Here is a 22618-nt window from a genome sequence, read left to right on the forward strand (position 1 = left end):
TTTCAAGTGAATTCACCCTCGGCGAATCAGGGCAACCATTTGCGTTCTATCAGTGCCATAACAAAGTAACCTTTGGTGAAGCCTCAGGCCTCACATGTGATATCTATGAAATGTATTTTTTCATCTTCATTTTTTCATAACTTTGGGATTACCCATCAATACCCATCAAATGTTTTGTTGTAGAAATGATGTAAGATGAAACCCTGAGAAATCAAATTAAAAGAGATGTAAGAACTTATTTCACTTGTTTCATTCTTCTTTTTCTTAACTTCTTATAAACCTCAACTGCCTTTAACATTCAACTCTGTTAGTTTTCCGGTGCACCGGTTGTAACAGCCCGCTCTTTCGAGTTGTAAACAACAACACTTAACCCTTAATGGTTACAATTTACTCTTAATACGCAGCGGAAAAATAACCTTAAATCTTAAACTTGATCCTGGACCTGTGGGTTATGGGCCCACAAAATAACCTTAAATAATTCAACTAAATAATCCTTGAATAAATAATAAACCTTTTAACTCACAATCAAATATACAACAAATAAATACAACCTTAATAAATAACATATAATTTGAATCCCTTTAATCACATCAAGCTCCATTTAAATAACATCTGAGCTCCCACACAACCTGCTTATAAAGAGAAGACATAAAAAAATAAAAATTCCAAAATGAGTGGAAAACTCGTAACCTTTACTTCAGCCCGTAAAAACGTTTTTTATTTGAAACCATTTGTTCAAAGAGTTTTCAAAATACAACTTAGCAATTGTTCAAAAATAAACTTTGGTTATCTTTGAAAACGCATAGATGGCATTGATCACTCCCTTCACAAATCAGTGGCAAGGACTAACTTTGGATATAAAGTAACTTAATTAACTATCACAGATTAAAACTTATTACGTATATTCGAACATTACGGTCATGCTTAATTTAATTTCAAACACAACACATCACTTATATTCAACCATTCCGGTCTTAGCTTTAATTTTAGGATCTTTCCTCCGCCTGTACCTTGCCCAATTTTTCATATCCGTTCATAATCCAATGCCAGCAAAACAAAGACGAAGTACATTTTTTTTTCAATATCATTTCAAAATCTATTTGAATAGACAAATTCTTTTCGAACAATTCACAATATCAATCAAATTAAACAACAACTAAATATAAATGCAATTCATGATATTCATGGCCATTGATATATGATCATATAAAATAAAGAATAAATTTCAAACACACATGGGCCCAAATTAATTATATTGAGCATAAAAGTGACCTCAAATGCAATTTAATTCCATAATGAACAAGAATAATCTTATTTAACCTCCACGAATTCATAGTCTTTTATCACCACCGATTAGCTTGTTTTGAACTCCTTAATTTATCTCCAACAAGATACCTCGATCAAACAATCATAACTATCATCAATAACTTAATCAATCAAACTAGAAACCTCAACTAAATTATCTTTCCAATAAATCCTTTTACACACCATAACTGAATTAAAATTAACAAATCAATCTAACCAAAATATATAATATGATATTTGTTTATTTAAATAATAGGTGAAGGGAAAACTTATAGTTATATACTTGATACTTCCTCTATTTTTTTTAATTTCACCATCTTTGATTTCACTCCTGCCAATGCACTATTTTAACCATTAATATCTCTCATTATACATTTGAAAAAAATAAAAAAAAAATTATAATTTGAAAGTATATTTCGAGACGAATCTAACAAGATCCCACATGAATATATTTTTCTTTACATATAAAACACAAAAAATTACTATATATAGGAATATGTGAATAGTGCAAAAACCTAAGATGGTGCAGTTAAAAAAATGGAGGAAGTATACCATAATCAAAATTATTTTTACTTTCAAACAAGCAGAGTAAGGGAAATCTAGCACCCTCTAAAATGTCTCCGTTTATCTTTAAAAAAAAGCAAGAAGTTGGATTTACTATTCACAGAATAGTGGAATTACTAAAATGTCCCCGTTTTTCTTCACGTTTTTTTTGTCGCCCGGTTCTCGGAACTCCGCTGTTTTTTTATCCAAGTTCTTTATTAATAATGGGAACAACCAACTACGTAATATTATTTACATACATGTCTCGGTGACACTCATTCCATTCCAAAACAATTTTTTTTTTAAAAAATCTATGAAATCTTCAACTGCTAAATTTCTGTCAGCATCAAATATTTTGGAGATGAAACTTATACGACATCTTTGCTTTTTTTCAATTCACCTTCTGCAACATATAAAGTATGAAATATTAGAGGATTATTATAACATATATATCTATATATATATATTATACTAAAAGAGAGAAAATTAATGTGGAGCTGACAAATGTCACTCTCTGATTTGCCTCTCTTATAGATATAAAACAAAATTATTAAAAAAAAATTGATTTTATAATTTTTTAGTTAACTTTTACTTCATAAAAATATTTGACTTTATTTTACATATATCAATAAATTTAGATAGCCTCTGATGCAAAATTCATATTTATTTTTTAATAGAACTCAAAGATTTATATATCTCAATAACTCAAAGTTCATTGCTAGGCTTGCATATTAGTAAGATACTAGTATAACACCCGTGCGATGCACGGTTTGAAAATCATAATATCAAATTGTAGAAAATATATAATACATAGAGGATTTTCTTACTTATTAATACATTAATGTATTAATACAGTAATGATCGCAAAAATAACCAATAAATTAATTAAGCAATGAGATTTAGAATAATATTTTTGCCCTTTTCATTTCCCCTTCTTTGTTTTCCCCCTTAATGTGTTGTTAAGTAATCCCCCCGTTCTATAATATTCCTCGTTTATTCATTATGCGCGGAGGAAGTATAGAGGAAGATTCAATTTATTAATAACGCCCTATTTAAATGTTTGAATTTCAGTAAATGATTATACGCAACTCTTAAGATAAAATGATTCAATTATGGGTATTAAATCTTTTTTCAAAAGAAAAATGTTTGGAAAAATGCTTATAAATTCTAGAGTTGCTCAATTGTGACCACCATTTAGGCTCTGGCTCATCCTTCTCGTGTCTATTTTAAATTTTTATAAGAATTTGATATTTATTACGTTAACACAAATGAGTAAATTATATGATGAAAGTGGCTTTATTCATTTCATCATCCGCTAGAGGAATAAAATATAAAAGTGTTCTTGTCATAACACTCGTCTTACCCCTATGGGTCGTACTCATTTTTTTTCACCTAATTACGTACCACCTTAGTATCTTACCCATAAACCTTAGAAAGTTTTTTTTTCAATTTTTATAAGAATTTGATATTTTATTTTATTAATTTAAAAATAAGAAAAGTATACAATGGAAGTAACTTTATTATTTTTATCAAAGGGGTGAGAATATAATCTAAAATAACACCACCCACTTATGTACTAACAAACCCTAACACCATCCTCATTCTACTCACTTTTTAACCCACACGAATAAACACCTTAGTATGCTTAATTTACCAATAAATTTGATAAGATGTCTGACCCGCCCGACTTGTACCTGAATATCCGAAACAGAAGTCTTCTTCCCGCTAAATAAGTCGTACTCGAATGAACTCACAATTGTCATTCTTAAATCACAGACATTTACTTAATCCAAGCACCAACTTAGACCTTAGTTAGGTCTTTCATAAAATATATTCATGTGTAGTAAAAATAACAGCATATACCATTAGTTTCGTATTTTAAGAATTAACTTTATAAAATAATACTGTAAGTTTTTTAAATTTTTCTCTAATTATATTGATATGAACGATCAAAGTCAAGTCTCGAAAAGTGATACCATTTAAGGACTATGTATATATTCTGATTTCGAGATTTTGACATATTTTTCTTAGGATTACACGTTTTATAAAGTCAAGAAAACTTAATATTTACAATAAAATGTTCAAGGATTTGGGGCTTTATTACGTTAACACAATATATTTATTACGTTAACACAAATGAGTAAATTATATGATGAAAGTGGATTTATTCATTTCATCATCCGCTAGAGGAATAAAATATAAAAGTATTCTTGTCATAACACCCGTCTTACCCCAATGGGTCGTACTTGTACCTGAATATCCGAAACAGAAGTCTTCTTCCCGCTATATAAGTCGTACTCGAATGAACTCACTCTTGTCATTCTTAAATCACAGACATTTACTTAATCCAAGCACCAACTTAGACCTTAGTTAGGTCTTTCATAAAATATATTCATGTGTAGTAAAAATAACAGCATATACCATTAGTTTCGTATTTTAAGAATTAACTTTATAAAATAATACTCCGTAAGTTTTTTAAAATTTTCTCTAATTATATTGATATGAACGATCAAAGTCAAATCTCGAAAAGTGATACCATTTAAGGACTATGTATATATTCTGGTTTCGAGATTTTGACATATTTTTCTTAGGATTACACGTTTTATAAAGTCAAGAAAACTTAATATTTACAATAAAATGTTCAAGGATTTGGGGCTTTATTACGTTAACACAATATATTTATTACGTTAACACAAATGAGTAAATTATATGATGAAAGTGGCTTTATTCATTTCATCATCCGCTAGAGGAATAAAATATAAAAGTATTCTTGTCATAACACTCGTCTTACCCCTATGGGTCGTACTTGTACCTGAATATCCGAAACAGAAGTCTTCTTTCCGCTAAATAAGTCGTACTCGAAAGAACTCACTCTTGTCATTCTTAAATCACAGACATTTACTTAATCCAAGCACCGACTTAGACCTTAGTTAGGTCTTTCATAAAATATATTCATGTGTAGTAAAAATAACAGCATATACCATTAGTTTCGTATTTTAAGAATTAACTTTATAAAATAATACTCTGTAAGTTTTTTAAAATTTTCTCTAATTATATTGATATGAACGATCAAAGTCAAATCTCGAAAATTGATACCATTTAAGGACTATGTATATATTCTGATTTCGAGATTTTGACATATTTTTCTTAGGATTACACGTTTTATAAAGTCAAGAAAACTTAATATTTACAATAAAATGTTCAAGGATTCGGGGCAGGTTAGTGGATGTGTGGGATATGTCGTGTGTAGCCCAATGTACCCATATCCTCAGCTCCTTACCATGGTACATAAAAAAATGTATCTTGATTCCACCACCAACTTATTATATAGGGAGCACATTTTTAATAATCCTTGTTTTGATCTCTATGTATTAATTTCACGCTGAATTAAAGATTTTTTATACTAATATGTTCTCTTTTAAAAAAAGAGAAAGTTCATAATACATTTTATATATGTTAATAAAAATACAAGACTATGTTAATGGTAAGAACCTTTTCTTCCCGTCCGAAAAAAAATAACGCTTTCTTGCATACGGAGTACAAAACATTTTCCTATTCAGGGATTTTTGTTTTTTAACCACAATTATCTCTATTATGTTTTTCTCTTCAACTTATAGGACCTTATTTAAATAAGTTTCAGGTTCTATAAGTTCAGATAAGTTCAGATAATTTTAGGTCCTATAAGTTTAAGAGAAATCACCCTATATAAGCCAACTCTTGAAATAAAGTTAAAAAATTATTTTTTCCTTTCTTATATATTGAATAATATCATTCGATTTTCAATTTTGAGATATTAAGTAAGCAAGAAAAAACTAAAGAAAAGTTTTAGCTTATTAGTCCAATTTTTGTAACTCTAAGCTTTAGAAATAATTTCCTTTCAATAATCAATTACAATGTTTCAAATTCAATAATCATACTCTACATTAGGTTATACTACCTTGCTAGAAAGTTCAATTAGTTAATCTATGCTTCTTATTTTACATATTTTTTCTCTAAATTCTTGCGGTTTTAAAAAGTTGTTCCACACTCGGTCGTCTACTCATAACCTGGTTTTTCATTACTCCTATCCGCGTGACAACTTGCTATAACGCAAGAAGTTTGAATATTCAATGAATGAGTAATGTATTGTCGTTCGAAAGTCGAAAATATGATCAAGCACATTCTGACCAAAATATAACAATTATATTATGAGTTTGGTTGTTACATTCTTGGTAGTATATTTAGTAACAAAGTCAAAGATGTTATTTTATTTTAATTAATTATATTAAAATATACGCAAATCATATAGCGGCATTTATCAACTCTATATCGATTTACCTCTCTTTAAAAAAAAAATAACACACACAAGTTGTTTTATATTAAGAAATAACTTTATCTCAAAATTGAAAATCGAATGATGTTATCCAATATGTAAGAAAGGGAAAATATATTTTTAAAATCATAGAGCGACAGCTCCACATCTATTTACCTCTCTTTAAAAATAATAAAACACGCAAATTTATAATTTTGGCTATCCCTAAAATAATATCCCGCTACCATAAATTCTCATAAGGACCACAATTTACTCTCACGTAAAATATATTTGATCTCACCACTTTTATTTATTGTCAATTTCATAGTACAACCAATTCATAATAAAAATATTTTTGGTGCATGGGGGAAACAATTACGAAGGGATCAAATACTCATATAAATACTACTACTAAGTACAAATTATGTGTTTGACACCTTAGATCCTAATTAAAATTAAATATTGTATATTTAATTTTATTTAGTTACTTTATAGAAGTATTTAATTTCTAGAAGTTAGTAAATTATAACTACAAACATATAGACATTAGTTGGCATAAAAAAAATTATGGAATAGCCATTAGAAAAATTAAATCCGACCCCTTTAGAATTTAGTCTTGGCTTTGTCCTTGTCTTGCTAAGATGAAATTATGTTTGGTAGTCTAAAATATTAGGGTTGAGATATAGTGCGTGAGATATTAGACAGTAGATATTTGCCATATTATTTTATTCCGAATTAATCTCAATTTCAATATCTTCATATACTTAATTGTTAAGTCGGTGGTATTAAATAAGGGAAGTATATTGCATTCCATATGTCCCAATTATTTTGATTCTTTTGAATGCATAGTTTCGTTCTTTTAATTATTGTTTGGGAAGTATATTGCATCCCATCTGTCCCAATTATTTTGATTATTTTGTATGCATAGTTTCATTTTTTTTAATTATTGTTTCTATTCAATTGTTTCGTTTCCATGTAAAACCACCTAAATGGGTTAATATGCATAATTGTTACAATAATTTATTTATTTTGCTACACTTTTTTTATGATAAGCAAGTAGTATATTAGATTATCAAACAATTACAATGTAAAAGCCAAGAGGACAGACCCTCGGGCAGCCAGAACAAACTGGCTAAACAAACCCACTACCCTGCTAACATGGTTGAAAACCACACATGATCCCTATTGCTAACAGCTTTAGGCATCACACCATTCACTCTAGTACAAACAGTTTGAAAAATACTACTGCAAACCCTATCAATGCTCCTGACTTGTGAATTCCACATTGCATTGTTTCTTTCAGTCCAGATGTGATAAACCACACTCATAGCAAGAGTAGAGAACACACCCCTCCTAAATTTAGTAACTTTCCTTCTGAGTATCCATTGTAAAACACCAGAGAGGGAAGTAGGAGCATTTTATAAGTGCAAACCAACCAGCATCTAGCACTAAATTGGCACTTAAAGAATAAGTGCTTGTGAGTCTCAATAGCAGAACCACACAGAAAGCATAGTCTGTCATTAGTGATTCCCATTTTCATTAATCTATCTTTAGTGTTGAGTCTTTCCAGCATAGTGTGAGGGGGTCGAAAAAGCGCGAGGCTAATACGTGACCTGTCCCTCGTGGGTGTGACGATTCTTTTTATTCAATCAAGTGTAATTGGATTTCCTGTGAGTATACACTCAATTGACTAGTAATATAGGAGTCGCCATTCAGTTTTTAACGACAATGAGAAAAACTGACAAAACCCGGTTATCGTGACATAAAGGGAGTGCAATTATGTTTGACCACGACGGCCGTAGGTTCCCTTGTGATCCCTGGTGTGGGGATCTCTCAATATACACCCGCAAGGTAGAGATTGAGGGTTCGGGGGACTGTAACTACCGAGAGGAGTAATTCGCTCGTCGATAACTCCAGAGGCAGGATATCCTTACTAGCTCAGCATAAATAATTGAAGGGACATGCGTTAACTATTAAACTAATCTGAGTTGATTTTAGCAAAATGCAACATATAATACTAATTCGATCGTGATTATCTGATTTAAATAACATTAAGGGACCTAGCATGATAATCCGATTTCCCAAAAATATTATATTTGTTAGGCGTGATAGAACAATCCTATTAGGTTAGTTTAACAGTTCATAAAAAGGGCGAAGAAAGCAGTTAAATCATCGAAAAGGGACACATTACGACGCACCCTTGAGAGGTGCGTCACGGTTCTCAGAAAACTAACCACTTTGACTTTGCTATTTCTCCTTTTTATTTAACGAATCTCGATTATGGGACAGGATACGTTCTGTTGGATTTATGGATCGATTGCGACAGAACGCGTGAACAGTTTCGCAGCGAGAGGCTTAGGCTAAGGGGTTTAGAGTCAATACTCAGAATATATTATGTGTTATTTGTGTGTTGTTTCACGTCGAAACTAGGGGTCTATTTATAGGGAAGAGTTCGTGGAAAGATAGAATTGCAGAGTTCTAATCCGCAAAGAATTAGGAAAAGAGACGTACCCAGGTATTTTCAGCGCCCAGGCCTGGGCGCCGAAGATTTCGGCGCCCAGAGCCAGGCGTTGAAAATAGGATCTGGGCAGTTTTGTTTAGTCAGATTCGGATTCCTAAAATCCGTAGAGTTTGAGATTAATTCGAGTCTTTTAGCGCGTATCAATTTCATGACGGAATGCGTCTGGGCCCGTTACGAACTCTAGGCTCGTTAGGATTTTAATTAATACGTAACTCTTATTTCCGAATCCTATTAGGAATAGGATTCTCGCAGTTTTCTATCTCATTTAGGATTTATGTTGGAATGCAACACCTAATTCTGACAGGTTTCTATCTTTTATGATTTGCCACTTTTAGAAGCTACCTTTTACGGCGGTTACTATTTTTAGCAGGTTTTCATAAATAGCAAGTTTCGGGTGAAATGAAATGGGGAATCGAGATTCGTTTATTTTATAGGAGATGCGTTGTCAAGTGAAGTTTTTATGCTTTCATCATCGAACCTTTCCCTTGCGGGAATGGGGACAAAAGTAGGTGTCTACAGTTAGCCCCCACTTTTACTGAGTCTTGGAGTAAGACGATGGTCAAAGTATTAGACGGAGTGCGTCACATAAGCCACGGTGTACTGTGACCTGTTTTGCGAGGGTCTCGCGAGCCCTCGAGTGATAACATTTGACTTAAGGGTCATCACTTGAAGTGTCGACATATCCCTCACGTGTCATTGGGATTTGTCAACTGATAGTATAGAAACTTCCTCACTTTGTCATTGGAAGGATATAAAGATGCGTAGAAAACTCCCTCACTTTGTCATTGGGAGTAACTACAGATGTTTTCGAAATTAAAGCTGTAAAGTGTAATTGGGTCTGGCCAAGCCCAATCACGAGGTAAAACGTTTTTAAAGATTCTCATTTTCAGGGCTAGCTAAACGAGAAAACCCCCTTGTTTTTATAGGATGTAAAACGAAGGAAAATCCAGCAAACCAATCCTTTAATTTTTGGAAAAAGGGAAAACCAATAAAAGTTATCGCTGCAGCGACTAAGGACCTGCGCTGTTAGTGACGCAGACCCCGCCCGCTGAAGGTGGGCGAGCCTGTCCTCTAAGGGTGGACCCCCCGTCCGATAGAAGTGGACGAATCTGTTTGATATTTTTGAAAATAAGGACCTACGCGGTTTGTGACGTAGACCCCGCCCGCTGAAGGTGGCGAACCTTGTCCGCTGAGGGTGGACACCCCGTCCGATAGAAGTGGACGAATCTGTTTAAAATTTTTTTGAAAATAAGGACCTACGCGGTTTGTGACGTAGACCCCGCCCGCTGAAGGTGGCGAACCTTGTCCGCTGAGGGTGGACACCCCGTCCGATAGAAGTGGACGAATTTGTTTGAAATTTTTGTTTTTTTTTTGGAAAATAAGGACCTACGTGTTTTGCGCCTTAGACCCCGCCGGCTGAAGAGGGCGAGCCTATTTTAAATTTGAAGACTTTATTCTTCGAAAAACTGAGGACCTGCGCGGCTAGTGACACAAACCCCGCCCGCTGAGGGTGGGCGAGCCCATTTTGAATTTCTTATTTTGCCTATGTAGAAGAGCTTTTGGTGATTACAGCTTGCTGGTGGGTCGTAATATTTCCTGATTAGATGTGTCCTATAAGTGGGTCCACACTGTGTATATTTAACAATATTTTTTTTTTGAGATATCCAAACATGATATGGTGCGTGGCGCAGTCTGGGAATGTGATTTTGATTGCGCGCTCTTTGTTGGAGTCCACTTTTCGCGAGCCCCCAGGTGTTGGGGCTCGTCGGTTGTTTTTCGCGTCTTGTAATCATGTTTGGGGTCACGCTCGTATGTGCGAGCGACCTCCTATAGTAGTGTGCTATTTTAGTGAAGTCGTGGAGTGCGACTTTAGCTTTCAGGCGACATCCGGTTTTGGCTTGGCCCGGATTATCCCTTTGACAGACAGACATTTTCTATTTGGAAAACCAATGACTTGACGACACATATTTTTGGTGTTTCGAAGAATGACCATGATATTTAACTTGCTTTTTTTTTTTTTTTTTTTTTTTTTTTTTTTTTTTTTGAAAAGTGTACATGAGCGTTTTCTGAGATGAGTCTAAGTTTTGACCAAGTTTTGACCAAGTTTTAATGTTATTATTATTTTTTTGCTTATTTGGGAGCTAAAGGTGCTTTGGGCTTGATCTTACTTGTAATAGGGCCTCGTGTTTTAGCAACACGGTATTAAGTCCTTTCCTATTCCGTGTTCTTGTGAAATCTGGGCCTTGGGCTGCATTTTCAGCGCCCAAGCTCAGGCGTTAAAAATTTCGGCGCCCAGAGGTGGGCGCTGAAAGTTCTTTCCTGGTAATACTTGATTTTTGGATTTCTAACACGTTTCCGAATGGGATCAGGATGTTTATTGGGTGCGTTCAGCTATATATAGGGGCTAGGTACGTCCTTATTTTCCACCACTCTCAAATTCTTTCTTTCTTTTTTTTGCTGTGCTCTAATTATTTACTGCTTTTGCCATGTCGATCCCTACTTTCTCACTCCAACGGACTGTTAGGCGTTGGCTACGAGCCCTTACTCCCACAGAAAAAGCTTTGTTAAAAGAATACCACTTAGAGGCACTTTTAGGCTTACAACAAATTAATATCGATTATAATTTTCTGCATGCTGCCCTAAACTTTTGGGACTCCAATCATCATGTTTTTTCCTTTCGGGGCAATGAAATATGTCCTTTGCCTGATGAATTTGCTGCGATCCTTGGTTATCCTACTAATGCTACTCCTGTTACCCCTGGCACTATTGAAGAGGGTAAAACAACCATAAGGGTTTTCCTAGGGCTAGATGATAACATGTTTGCTGAACTTGTTGTAGACGATAAGGTTAACTTGGCAAAACTCGTAAAACATCATTTTAGGCCTAGTAAGAATATGACCGAACAAAAATTGAACATTCGAGCCCTCGTATTTTGCTTGTTGAATCATTATTTGCTGTCGAACAATAATGGTGAGTTCGGTGACATAAGGCTGATCCCCTTGATTAGCCAGATGGAAAGTTGCTATTCTATTATGCCGTTGGTTGTTGCTGAGACTTTGTTGAGTGCGGATGAGCTGAAGAAGGATGCCAAATCCGAAATTTTTTAAGGGAAGCCCCCTATTACTGCAGGTAATCTATTTTTTTCTCTGCGCACACATACGCCACTTTTATATATTTCTTTTTGCCTGGGGCTGACTTTCAGCGCCCAGGGCTGGGCGCTAGAATATTCGGCGCCTGGTCCTGGGCGTTGAAACTGCGCCCCAGGAACCTTTTTCTTTCTTTTCATTCTTTTGATTCGATCGTACATGTTTTTGCAGATTTGGCTTGCGGAACGTCTTAGACTTTTGGAAGCTCCTGCCGATCCTAAACATTATCGCCCTATAGCTTTGGGTAACCGAAAATACTTGCACCAAGGCCAGGACGAGGCCGAATGGACCTCCTTTTTTACTTATGGTATTTGTTCTATTAAGTGGGTGGTACCATGGTGGGGTTTGACTACTATGACAGGGGGGTCTGATGTATCGGTTTATATTTCTTTGTTGGGGCTATCTTGTCCCATTTATATTTTCCCTTACCGAGTCATGCGTCAATATGGTTTAAGGCAGACTATCCCCTTTTCTGATACGGCACCACCTAAGGTAGCGACCTTTGCACAAACACGGGTCTTAGCGTGGGCTAGGTATTATGATGGTCTCCCGCGTTGGGCTGTAGCTACAAATGAGTTTGTGGGTCTTTATGAAAACTATAAGTTGTGGATGAGTTCCGATGACAAGGATGTGAGGACCGAGGCTCGTAATGGGGAGCCGGCTGAGCTTTTGATACCTCGTATTCGTGTTAAGTATGAGGGTCCTGATTCTGCCAGACCTCGTACCTATAGTTTTAAGACTGTGAAAGCTCGTCCTGATCGAAAGCGAAAGGAAGTTCTTCCCCGTTCCAGTGTTAGGCCTAAAAAGGTGCCTAACATGAAGGGGCCTGCTGTTGTTAAAAGAAATGCAAGCTCTCGCGGAGATCGTCGCCGGAATAATGTATGGGTTAGGAAGGCTCAGCCGCCTGTAGAAACAGTGGCTAGTCCAGTTGATGATAGTAATCCTTCTCCCACCACTGTTTGTGCCCTTGAGGCTGAGCGGGCTATAACTGAGAATGTTTCTAAAGCTTTGTCATCTTTGGAAGTTAGTGTCCAGGAGCCAGTTCTTATGGAGATTGATATTGGGGCAGCGCAGAAGACTATGGGGGTGCACTACTACATTTTTAATCAGATGCGACGGTTTAAAAAAGGATAATGCGATGTCTCATATAGTACCGTTGCATTATATAGGGCTAATGCGACGGTTTTCAATATAATAGATCAAAAAGTTGAGCTAATGTAACGGCTGTGATAAACCGTCGCATTAGGTTGTCTAATGCAACGCCTTATTAAGCTAATGCAACGGTATGGTATTGAATAGTTTAAGCGGGGTCTTTTAATTTATTCCCTCTTATCATTTCCAAAAATTTCAAAACACGCGCCTTTCCATGGTTCCCAAATTTTTTAAACAAAAAAAGTAAAACAAAAATTAGAAAAAACACAAACAATTTCCTAGTTCATTACTCCACCGAAGAAAGAGAGAGGAGAGAGACTGAGAGCGTTTACAAAGTTAGGGTTTCGAAGGATCGAAGGATTTGATCTGCAATTCACAATTTGGTCCGAACCAATCGAATTTTTTGCAAGTTCTAGCCATTGGTTGCGAAAATTCTCTCTCACGTCCCTGAATCGAGTCACAGGGTTGAATTGGGGAAACTTACGAGGGTAATCGAACAACTTACGAGGTACACATTCTACTTAAACCAGCCGCTACTTTCCTGGTAATTTTTTGATTTTTTAATGTTTAACTTATGATTTTCTAGGGTTTCTTAATCGGATGAAGTGTTTTTTTTAGGGTGAGGGGTTTGAATTTCTGGACTTTGTTTTAAGATAATTGCAGAAATTAATTTTTGATAATCGCAATTTTGATGGAATTATGTTTGTTTATTTGATTTTTGATGGTGTTGAAGTGCTTTGAATATCACGATTTCATGAAATTTGCTATATGCAATGAAAAATCTTCAGTAGTTGTTGGATTTGGGTGTTACTAAATGAAGAATGAATATCCATGTAGGAGATATACGAGAAACACGTTCTATTTCCAACCAATCTCCTTTAAGTGCTGCTCGATATATTCTCACTCCAGATGCCAAGAATTCAGCGCTTGTTACATGTATGATGCAACCAACATTACTCAAGATCACTTATTATTATTTTTCATCCGCAGTAATGGTGTAGGGGGCCAATGCTGTGATTCCAACATGGGGTGAAAAGAGAACAGAGTCAAAGTTGAAAAATCATGTTGAGCTTGTTGAGCTTTTGGGGATAGTAGATACAAAGAAAGGTGCTTGCTTTTGAAATTTCCACATACTAGTGATGGGTTTTTTGTTTTGTTTTTGCTTTTATAATACCATTAACTGTTCTTTTTTCGTTATATTAACCCTCGTCTTGCTTTTACGGATACTAAGGTGCTTGTTATCTTAGTTTTTATACCTTTTTTTTTGGAATTTTACTTGAGACAATGCTAATGTAGAGATTTCTGCAAAGTGATTTCCTTTCACCATCGATGAATCTATAGGAACAGAATCATTGATTGTTTTTGGTTATGTTCTTAGGCTGCTTGACAAATGTTTCTGAATTTGAACTTTCTTTTTCACTTTTTCTTGCTGAAGATCTGAGCATGCGTTTGTTAGGGTAGCATTTGCTTAGTTTGCCACTATATTCTAATGGTAATCAGGGCCAAGTCCTGCGTATACCTGTGTGAAAGGTGGATGTGTTCAGCAGGATAATGTCCTACAACTCATGATTCAGTAATTCTGTCAGAGAACGTTGTTCATTCCTCCATCTCTCAGTAACAGCATGCCCTTTTATTATTATTTTAATTCCTTTCTAGCTGTGCTAATTTTCGCTAGTATGACACGTCCAGGCTCTAATGTTGCTGGGGCTAGAGGTTTTTACTTGAAAGGCGATGGTGTGCTTCTAAATCAAGCTCTTTGAAGAGCTTAGATAGGAATAAATTGCTTTTGTATTTATGAGATCTGGTGGGGAAGAGATCAGAGCCATTCAGAGGAGGAGGAGGAGAACTCAGCGGGCTATATATGGAAGGGTATTTCATATATAGAGATATTGAATCTAACTGTGCAACCCTCCACAGTCTCTACCAAGCAAAAACCATTAACGAGGTATTAAGAAAAAGTCATTTTCAATCTCAATTTCCAGTTTCATACCCTTCAATAGTTCCCTTATTTGCAGCTCCACGTTCTAATTTGACCTTCTGTTTGTAACAGTTGGCTACCTTCTGATCCAGCTCATAGTAAACTTCCATTTTATTTAGGGGTTTCATATCAAGGTCGATGAAAAATGCCTGCAAGAGTGCGTAGATCACAACTCAGAAGGAACTTAGGGAAGATAATTGAATACAGGTAGTTCTTGTTCTTCAGATAGTTGATGGTAATCACATTCCTTAACTAATTTTTGTTTACCCTAATTGAGCTTTAAACCTTTAATCTATGCCCCGAAATTGAGAATTGTATTAACATCATTGATGTTGTTCATTGTCACTAATTAAATATTCTGTTTACTTACCTATTATGGATTGTAATTTTGAGCTGTTCAATCAAACAATTGGTGATGATATCAATTTACTCATATGTACTGCCACAAATAGATTTTTTTAAAGAAACTAGCGTTTCTAACTAATTGTGTCTCGTTTGTGTAATTGAGTATGTTGTTCATTATTTATAGCTTTTTATAACTATTGTCTATATTTGTTGTTTCATAGAAGTTTATATTGATCCTACAGTGCCATGTTTTGCATAAAATTGGGTGGTTTATGTGATAATGTTTCTAGTGATAGGTATGAGATGTAATGTGAGCTTATCATGCAATGGTTGGGTTGATTCAGTTGTTCTGGTTGAGAAGACAAGAAGCAACTCCCACTTAGCTTTGTTAATTTTCTTTCTTTGACAGTGAACTCCTATTGTGCAGTCACCCAACTTATTTTAGCTAATCTGCTAAAGAAGAACGAGAAATTTACAGGGAGAGTGTATGGGTCTTTCCCCTAATTAGTAAGAACTTTTGAGTTTTAAACTTCTAATTATCTAACCCCAATTTGAGTTTTTTTGTTTATCCATGTCCGTATAAGTAGTAATAACATCTATATCATTATCAATTGTGGTATAAATATATCATGATCAACTGTTTATCATGCAATGGTTAGTTTGATACTGTTGGTTTGGTTGAGAAGATAAGAAGCAACTCTCACTAACCTTTAATAAGAGTATTGCTTTCTTTGACAACAAACTTCTCTTCTGCAATCACCTAATTCAATTTAGCTAATCCGCTAAAGAAGAACGAGAAAGTTTCATGGAGATATAGGGTTCTTCCCCTCAATAAGTAGAACTTTTAAGTTTTAAACTTTTAATTATGCAATATATTCTAATTAATTAATCTAAACTAAGTTTTTGTTCTTTATCCATGTCCAAATAACGTAATAATAACATCTATATCATGATCAACTATGGTATAAATATGTCCATATAGAGGATATACTTGGCAATGTAGATGTGCTAGGTAGGTTTTGGAATATGGAGATCGATATGGCATCCTGATCAGCAAGGATGTACTACTACATTAAGTTGGAATCGTGTTACACTAACATTGATAGGGGAAAGGAAATATCTAAGAAAATGTTGAAGTGTCATCCAAAAGTTGAGTTTGAATTTAAAAGAAAAATGGGAAAATAGCTTGGCATAGAAATTGCTACAAGAGAGCAGTCCCCAAGTTGGCAGAGGTTGAAGCAGAGTTGTTCTTATTCTTCCCGACTTTGAGTCTAAAAATTGGATTTGGTTCCCCTATTCTCTTCCACATGTATTGTTTATGAGTATGTACGTTGTACCTTGTTTGTTGCGAAATGTTGCAGCTTTACTAGAATGGTATGCAGTTGGGGCTTGTAGATTGGTGACTCTTTTAATCTTACTACTTCGAACTGTTCCTGAACTACAGTCAGACTTGTTCTTTTTCCTTTTCTCAACTCGCATTCATCTCTAGTTGTAATTATGTAGGTGTTTAAGGTGCTGAAACATTGTGAGGTACTAGGGACTAGCAGGTGTTTGTGCATGCAAGTATGTTGTTTGGTACTGCTTTATACTGTTGGCATCAACAATGTCCTGTTGGGTATGGCTGTTGGTCGAGTGGAGCAATATTATTAACTCGTACTTTGGGAGCTAAGTGGACTAAGAAACTTTTTTGGGTCTTTTGAATAGAGCTTTTGATAACAATTGTTTTTGGCTGTTTAAGCTCATAGTAAGTCACCTTAGCCTGTTGTACACAGTTTAGTGATTTAGAATGATATAGTTGTTAGCTAGATTATCATGTTAGATACATTTACTTGAACATTCTTAAGCCTAGCTTCTTCAGAATTTGATCTTGTTTCTAGCTTCACTTGATTATTGGCTACTTCTATGAGTGATATGGAATTTACTTACCTTATGAAGACATGCAATTGATGCAGGTGACAAACAAAAGACTGAATGAGTCGCCCCTCACCTTCATGTGTGATATATGCTTTGCGTCGTTGTTAGTATCACTACTTCTCATCCACCAAAGGGGTTGCTGAGGTACGTAAAATCCTAGTTTAAACTTGTTCAGATTTTTGATACATCTGATTATGTATCAGCATTAGGCAATGATCATTTTAATTCTTAATAGAAGAATACACAGGCTCCTAACTAAAATCTAAACACACTAGCTGATAAGAATTTCCTGTTGTAGTATTATTTCTTAATTGATTATCCTTTTATCTTTTACTATGACTGGATGAGTCATTTAGTTTTTTCCGTTCATATTTTGCACTAAAATATACCTTCTTTCTGGTGCTAGGATATTGATAGATTTGCTTATTAATTAGTATTTTTTCATTCTTAGAACAGATAACGAAAAGCCCAAATTAAGAGATTTGTTGGGAGAGCTTTTCTCCTAGTCGGGTGCAGATTACTCAAGTCTAATAGGCTTTTGATTACAAGTACCCTACAGAATGACTTCTTACTAGGTATTTCTTATTTTTTTGTGAAATTTCATGTTTTTATTTGAGTAAACATGAAGGTTATTATATTATTTATCGTGTTTTAGCTAGTGTACCATCTTTAACTTGTGCCCATTCCTGATTTAAACTTGCAGGAGCATGGTGAGCTATATGGAGGAGAAATGTAGATCTAGCAATATGAGACGGTGGGGGCTCTTGTTTGTTTTTGGGTCATTTTGTGATTTCTAGTAATGTTGAATTTCTTTCTATGGATTTAAATTTTATGTAACTTTTTCATTAAAAACACTAAATTAATTAGTGAGCAACTATTTTGTACATGTGTCCTATGGGAACTAATAATGTAATATTACTCTTTAAGTCAATGACAATCTTTTGTTATTGACATCCTTTCTTAAATTATAATAAATAATAATAATAATAATAATAATAATAATAATAATTATTATTATTTTTATTATTATAATAATAATAATAATAATATTATTATTATTATTATTATTATTATTATTATTATTATTATTATTATTATGAATAAATGAACCCGTTGCATTAGATGTCCAACAAATTTTTTTGACAACAAATTACCGTTGCATTTAAGGAAAAAGGCGTTGCATTATTTCATTAAGCCATCATACATACCCGTCGCATTAGCTAAAACTTCCGTCGCATTAGCTAAAATATCCGTCGCATTAGCTAAAACTTCCGTCGCATTAGCTAAAGAACTAATGCGACACGCCATCTATGGACCGTCGCATTAGATGTCCACCTAATGCAACGGTAGTAATTTACCGTTGCATCAGGTCACTGATCGTTGCATTAGGTCTAATGCAACGCCACCGGATGCAAGGGTCATTTGTCGTCGCATTAGGTCTAATGCAACGGATTTCCATGCCTAATGCAACGATTTTAGGCGTTGCATCTGATTAGAAATGTAGTAGTGGTGGATCCTGCGAACATTGCTCTCTTCAAGACTTTATTTGATGATCCGGAAGAACTAGAGTAGTGAAGTTCTTTGCTAGGGTGTAGGTGCCCTCTATTTATTTCAGTTGTGTTTGTTTTTATTCCTAGCACTTTGTTTTCCTTCTTATTATATTTTAATAAAGGCGTATTTTTAGTTCCCATTCAATTTTGTTTATATGTCTAACACTTTTTACACAAAGAATATAATTTTTTTATTATTATTTGGACCGAATCCTTGGTAAGGATTGCCTACGTATCTTGTCAGAATCAGGTCGCGCGTAGTTCTTAGCTTTTAGAATAAGTTCTAGTATGCCGGATTTCGGTAGATATGTCCTGAAGTGGAAACATATTACTTAATTGGTCAAATGAGTGAAGTATTTTCCATTATTTTCATCTGCTGTTTTCCATAGGTTGCGTAAAATTCGACCAATTTGTTGGTAAAACTATTTGGATACGTACTGTACCCCCCAAGTGTTCGTTATTTTTCCGTTGTGTGCGGATAAAATGACGGGCACTTTTTGAAAACAAGGAAAACTTTTGGCAGGCAGAGAGTTTCAACGCCCAGGCTGGGGCGTCAGAAATTTCGGCGCCCAGCCCTGGGCGCTGAAAATAACTTGGGCGGTCAATTTTGACGTTTTTGCTTCACATGTTCTTGCGTTTATTTCCAATTCGTTTTTTGTGCCTTGATATTTTGCTTCGTAGTTAAAGTTAATTTCGAGGCTATTTTGGAGGCTTTTTTGACTGTTAGCGTGAAACGCATTTTTGTCCAGATTAATTTTTTCTATTGGTGACTCAAAACAGTTTTGAAAATGGAGTTAGGGTGCGGAACTTATGAAGATCTTTGTGGAGGGTATGATGGAATCTATGTGAAAGCTGTTGGTGGATTCTATGTTTTATGAATTTATTTTTTTGGTAACATTTGCATTTGTTTTAAATTTTTGATTTCTTTTTGATTTTGGGTTGCATGGATTGGCTCTTATGATGGTTGGCTTTTTGAGGATGGGATAGTGTGGTTTATTTTGTGGGTTTCGGGTACTGGTTCACATGGCATTATTTCAAAACCGAGTGGGCTTTGTTTGTTGGGCCTATAGTGGGCCGCTTTTATTATTATTATTTTTTATTTTGCAAGTACATTTGGTGTTTATTTAGTGTTAGAATAAAATTTTTAGGAGAAATATTACGCCTTTATTGATTTGGAAAGTAAGGAAAACATACTGAAATAAAACTGACCCATATTCTAAAGGGCCTTAGGACCATCTAAAGTCTCTATTATTTTTTTTGTCAATCTAAAGAACTACTAGGCGTTTTTTACTAATGGTGCTCTATATGGCTCAAGCCTGGGGTTTAGTCTCATAAAACTTCGGTCCTTCACCGGTACTCATCTTGAATCCTATTCCTTTTGCGTTGACCCTCTGACATGTCTTCACCCATCCGTTCCCGACCTCTTCTAGTGTTGATGCAGGAGAAATTAACCGGGTTGTATCGAAACCTTCATCTTGTAAAGCTAAGGTAGTCATCACAGTCTCGTTCTCCATAGGCCTCGATTCGTTAAACAATGTCCATAGAGCCTGGTTGTCCAATATTTCAGCTGTTTTAGTCTTGGTGAGGTGGGGTGCCTCATCCAAGGTGTGGCAGTCATGGAAAATTTCAAATTCGGGTTTTAGCAAGCCATCCTGAACGAAGGGTTCAGGGAAATCACAACATGGGTGTTCTTCTCCTTCCCGAACAAACATCCCGTTAAGGGTCCTTTGATATGGGGGAAGGAGGGTGGTTTGTTTGGCTTTGTTAAGGCGTAGCCTAGATAGGAGGTCAGCAATATCTTCCTCCGTTGGTTCATAACCTAAGCCAAAGGGAGTAGATTTGTCGGGAAAAGGATGGAATGTGCATTCCTTCTTCCTTATGCTCAATGGGGTTCCTGGGAAATAACCTTGAGCCAACAGCATTCTAGGGATGACTCGGGATGCATGCGGGTCTAGGAATGCTGGATCATAATCTTCGATGAACTGGATTGCTTCTTCCATTTGAAACCCATAAAGGTCATCTGCAGTTTCGGCCGTTCCAACCATAGTACAACTGACGTCGAGAGGAGGGGCGCGGATTTCTAGTATTACCCCGTTATGGTTAAGTTTAACCATTTGGTGCAAGGTAGAAGCCACACCTCCTAAGTCATGGAGCCAAGGTCGCCCCAAGAGGAGATTGAAAGTGGGCTTGATGTCGATTATTTGAAACTCCGTGGTGCGTGCCACAGGCCCAGTTTGTATGGTAAGGTTGATTTTTCCCAACACAGGCCTTCGGGAGTTATCATAAGCTCGTACCCCTTGTGAGGAGGTTTGGAAGTCATCGCTTCCTAGCCCCAAGCAATGGGCGGTTCGCAATGGGCAGACATTAACCGCCGAACCATTATCTACGAGCGCTAGGGGGATGTTTTGTCCTTTGCATCCAACCACTAAGTAAAGGGCTTTATTGTGAGCACCCCCCCTCTTTGGGTAAGTCTTTATCAGTGAAAACTATGGCCTTTTCTCCGGCATCTCTCATGACATGGCTAACCAATGAGTCAGGTGTGATATCTGTGGGTACTGAGATGAGGTCAAGTGAGCGAATAAGCTTTTCGCGATGTTCCTTTGAAGTACACATAAGATCCCAGATGGTAATCTCAGCCTTGGTTCTTTTCAGTTGTTTCAGGAGAGGATTTTCAATGACTTCCGCGACGGTGGCGTGCAGCCCGTTCTCAGGAGTTTGCCTAACCGGGATGTCGTCCATAGGAGGTGGGTGAATATCCGGTTGGTATATCCTTCCGGATCGGGTGAGGTTGTCGACCTCGGGCTCCTGAGGGGTGGTGTCAATGAGAGCATACCCGGGCCAAGTTTCAGTGAAGAGGTCCTGGCCCGAGATTTGAGATAGGTAAATATCTTCAGCATCATCGTTCCACACACCGCACACTTCCCCCTCGATTCGATCCATAGGTACCACAGCGAGTGGTGCACCTTGAGGTGTAATATACACCGTGGGGTCGAAATTCTCTGGTTTGTCGAGAGAGATGTGACAAGAGCCGAGTGGGCTCTTGTTGTTGTTGGGTTTGCCAACGTTAGGGAGAGGTATTACTTCATCCTCTATCATGTCCTGGATCGTATGTTTTAGATGCCAGCAGTTTTCAGTGTCATGCCCATTTCCTTGATGGAATTTGCAGTAAGTACCTTCGACCCAATATTTGTTTTTGACAGGAGGGTCACGGGTGGGGCCTATAGGTCTCAACTCTCCTTGATTGGTTAGTCTTTCAAAGGCTTGTACCAAAGTTGACCCGAGTGGGGCAAACTTTCGGTCTCGGACCCATCTTACAGGGTATCTTCGGGCGGGAGCCTCTTCTACAGCATGGACTTCTTGGGCTTGGGGTGTGTTACCCCGATTATAGGTGTTGGTCTTATATGCAGGTTTGCTCTGTATGGTTTTGGCGAGGTCGTCCTCGATTTTTATTCCCACATCATAAACCCTTTTGAAAGTGTCGAGTCCCAGGTACCTAAGGTGTTGTCTGTAAGCCGGGTCCAAGTTGTCAATGAATTTTTGGACCAATTCTGTTTCGGGAGGCCTATTGATTAGCTGGGCCGCCTGGTCCCTCCATCTAGCAAAGTAGATTGTGAAACCCTCATTTTTCTTTTGGAAGAGAACTTCCAGCTCGCGCATGGTGACTTGGAAATCCATGTTCGACGAGTATTGCTTGATGAAGACATTGACCAAGTCTTCCCAGGTGGGGAAGAGCTTAGGGTCCTGGTGATAGTACCATTTGAGCGGCACAGGTTCCAAGGACAAAGGAAAGGCAGGTAGGTACATGGACTTGTCCACGCCTTTCAAGTTCATGGTATTCACAAAGCTCAGTAGATGATCACGGGGGTTGTCCGT

At 36.2% G+C, this 22618-nt stretch overlaps 1 long non-coding RNA gene across 11 annotated transcripts; it reads left to right on the forward strand.

Annotated features, from left to right (window-relative positions):
- Positions 1 to 13166: 13166 nt before the first annotated feature.
- LOC130460984 (uncharacterized) lies at positions 13167 to 18146 on the forward strand. Of its 11 annotated transcripts, none has more exons than XR_008921255.1 (8): positions 13167 to 13466; positions 13949 to 14065; positions 14648 to 14903; positions 15009 to 15143; positions 15691 to 15788; positions 17217 to 17339; positions 17652 to 17770; positions 17899 to 18146. It is a non-coding gene; the product is annotated as an uncharacterized lncRNA (long non-coding RNA). The 11 variants fall into 11 exon arrangements; XR_008921252.1 differs by having other exon boundaries at positions 13168 to 13466; positions 17234 to 17339; XR_008921254.1 differs by having other exon boundaries at positions 13168 to 13466; positions 15691 to 15766; positions 17234 to 17339.
- The last annotated feature ends 4472 nt before the right edge of the window (positions 18147 to 22618 follow it).

The sequence above is a fragment of the Spinacia oleracea genome, chromosome 5 (genome assembly GCF_020520425.1).
Source record: "Spinacia oleracea cultivar Varoflay chromosome 5, BTI_SOV_V1, whole genome shotgun sequence".
In the NCBI taxonomy this organism is placed as follows: domain Eukaryota; kingdom Viridiplantae; phylum Streptophyta; class Magnoliopsida; order Caryophyllales; family Amaranthaceae; genus Spinacia; species Spinacia oleracea.